Source organism: Musa acuminata, chromosome BXJ2-8, assembly GCF_036884655.1.
Source record: "Musa acuminata AAA Group cultivar baxijiao chromosome BXJ2-8, Cavendish_Baxijiao_AAA, whole genome shotgun sequence".
Taxonomy (NCBI): domain Eukaryota; kingdom Viridiplantae; phylum Streptophyta; class Magnoliopsida; order Zingiberales; family Musaceae; genus Musa; species Musa acuminata.
In genome coordinates, this window is record NC_088345.1 from 24,242,853 (window position 1) to 24,246,133 (window position 3,281).

A 3,281-nucleotide genomic window follows, 5' to 3' on the forward strand; every position below is an offset into this window, starting at 1 on the left:
GTGATGGCTCCACGCCATGATGAGTTATATGACTCCATCCATGGGTAGCCCTTTCCTACTCGAGCCCTCTCACCCTGCCCTAATGATAGGTCGGCTCCGATACCAAATGTCACGACCCGGGTCTGATGAGCTAACTGGCCAATAACTCCATTTTGGTCCTCAAACGTGGACCAAAATGCTTAAGCGGGAGGTTACGTAGTATACCAAATGTCACGACCCGGGTCTGATGAGCTAATTGGCCAATAACTCCATTTTGGTCCTCAACGGCGGACCAAAATGCTTAAGCGGGAGGTTACGTAGTACACTCATCAGGTCCTCTCATCAGGTCCTTATAAGCTAATCATACACATTTCCCACTTCCGATGTGGGACTAATGGGATATTACATTATTCCCAACCCAATTAGCTTGACATCCTCGTCAAGGCCTGACATATCCCAGATCGAACCCTAGCATAGTGCATGTGAGGTTTAACTCAGTGATGGCTCCACGCCATGATGAGTTATCTGACTCCATCCATGGGTAGCCCTTTCCTACTCGAGCCCTCTCACCCTGCCCTAATGATAGGTCGGCTCTGATACCAAATGTCACGACCCGGGTCTGATGAGCTAACTGGCCAATAACTCCATTTTGGTCCTCAAACGTGGACCAAAATGCTTAAGCGGGAGGTTACGTAGTATACTCATCAGGCCCTTATAAGCTAATCATACACATTTCCCACTTCCGATGTGGGACTAATGGGATATTACAAAGGAGGACTTCAGACTCAGCTAAGTGCCATTATTGATCGACGGATTTTGACTCGACGACGACGATCCACTACTGAATTGCTAATACAATGGGCAAACCTACTAATAGAAGATGCCACTTTGGTGAACTATGATGACTTGAAGATCAAATTCCCAAAATTCATGAATCGTCAGCCTCGAGGATAAGGCTAATTTGAAGAGGGCGAGTTTGTTAGGACTCTAGCTAGGAGAGTCTTAATTAAGAGGGATATTCATGTAAAACTGTTAGGACTTTAGCTAGGAGAGTCCTAATTGAGAGGGACATTCTGTTAGGACTCTAGCTAGGAGAGTCCTAATTGATAGGGACATTCTGTTAGGACTCTAGTTAGGAGAATCATAATTGAGAGGGACATTCATGTAGGAGGTTTTTTCTTAGAGAATAATTAGGAGTTGTAAGGGAATAGGAGTCTTGAGTAGGAGTCCTATTAGGAGTTGGTTAGAAGTAAGAGTCTTAAGTAGGAGTCCTATTTGGAGTTAGGGTTTAGAAGCCCTATAAATAGCCATGTATTCCTCCTCTTTTCTCAAGCAATAGATGAATCTTTTCTGCAGCCTTTGAGCAGCAACTTGGAGGGAGGAACACCTATAGAGTTCCAAGGAGGCCGATCCCCTAAAGAGATCAACCCCAAGTTTAGAATCTGCAAGGGTTCTATCATTTCCCATGGTACTCATGGACTAGAGAAGCATAAGTCAGAAACTTCATCTCTTCCTATATCATCAAATTCGTCCATAATATGAATTTCAATATCCACTCATTGCACCAACCAAGACTTTGTGTCTCAACGAACTCAGGTGCAAACAAACCTTGCCAACAAGGATATTCTTCCTTAATAAACCCAAGCCACAATAAACCTCGCCAACAAGGATATTCTATCTCAACAAATCTCTCCAGCCAGGTTGCCCCAACAAGTACTAACCACATTATTGTGCCCCAATAATCATATTGAGCTTTAACAAACCCTGCCAACTAGGACTACTTGACTCAAGGTATTTTAAAGTTTAAACATCTGCAAGCTGTGGATGAAGTAGATAAATATAGGAATAAAGCCTTAAAAGGTAAGGATATTGTGCGGTAGGAAAATACAAAATCTAAGGATAAGAAAAAGGATGGTACTATCTATCTAAAGTCATAGGATGAATACCTTACTACCATTTTCATTTGATTTATTTCTGATGAAGATAACCTGTTAGAATGTTCTTGGACTTAATAAGCCTGGAAAATGTCAGGAGCTCAACAGAATAATCAAGTTTGTAGCATGTGATATTGTTATTCTTGTGAAAATAAAAATTAAATAATCGCACATTCAAGCTTAAAAGAACTTAATATGGCTGAATGCAGAATTGTTTACCAATGACTCATGAAACTTTTGGTAAAATATGGGTCTTATGGCATCCTAACTCTATTAATACCTGGTTTATTTCTACTATTGATCAATTCATCTATCTGAAGGTGGAGGACGAAAAGAATGGCTGTCAATTCAATTTTACTGGTATATATGCTTCACATATTATGCAAGAATGAAATACTCTATGGACTGATCTGACTAACATTGCAAATGATTGTCTTAATGTACCTTGGATTATTCTTGGTGACTTTAATATTGTTCGGTACACAAATGAAAAATAAGTGTCTGATTAATCAAGAATGGTTAGGAGTGCGATCATACCAGCACTAAAGCACCGGATCCCATCAGAACTCCAAAGTTAAGCATGCTTAGGCGAGAGTAGTACTAGGATGGGTGACCCCTTGGGAAGTCCTCGTGTTGTAGTCCTTTTAGAAACTTTACACATAATCAATTTACTTTTACTTACAAAAAAAAAAAAAATCAAGAATGGTTAGTAGTTTACCCTGATTCACTTGTTGAGTATGATGCTTCATTATTTTCTGATCATTCTTTAATATATATACACACAGATAAAGCAACACCAAAAGGTAAGAAACCATTTAGATTTTTGAACATGTGGAGTACTCATCCTTAGTTCCTTGATATTATCAGATCAGCTTGGAATGTTAATGTGCATGGTTCCCCCTCTTACATCTTATCTCTAAAGCTTAAAGCCAATAAAGAAGCACTTAAGGAGTGGAGTACAAATACATTTGGCAATATTATCACCCGGGTTCAATTTTGCAGAAAGGAACTAATGATAATGCAACATGAGCTGCAACTTCTGCCCCATAATGAGAATTTTATCTACAAAGAGACAGAAGCTAGAAATAACTTCATGCAAGCCTTTAAGTAGGAGAAAAGTTTTGCAAAGCAGAAGTCTCGATAGCATTGGCTTACTCTAGGAGATTTCAATACCAAGTTTTTCTATGCTTCTATTACTACTCGAAGGGCTGTTATGTTAGAACCCTTGCAGATTCTAAACTTGGGGTTGATCTCTTTAGGGGATCGGCCTCCTTGGAACTCTATAGGGGTTCCTCCCTCCAAGTTGCTGCTCAAAGGCTGCAGAAAAGATTCATCTATTGCTTATGAAAAGAGAAGGAATACATGGCT

The 3,281-nt window shown here is 39.9% G+C and overlaps 1 non-coding gene across 1 annotated transcript; it reads left to right on the forward strand.

The window, feature by feature from the left end:
* The first annotated feature begins 2,436 nt into the window (after positions 1–2,436).
* On the forward strand, positions 2,437–2,555 carry LOC135621069 (5S ribosomal RNA). The gene has a single exon (XR_010490295.1). It is a non-coding gene; the product is annotated as a 5S ribosomal RNA (ribosomal RNA).
* Positions 2,556–3,281: the final 726 nt, after the last annotated feature.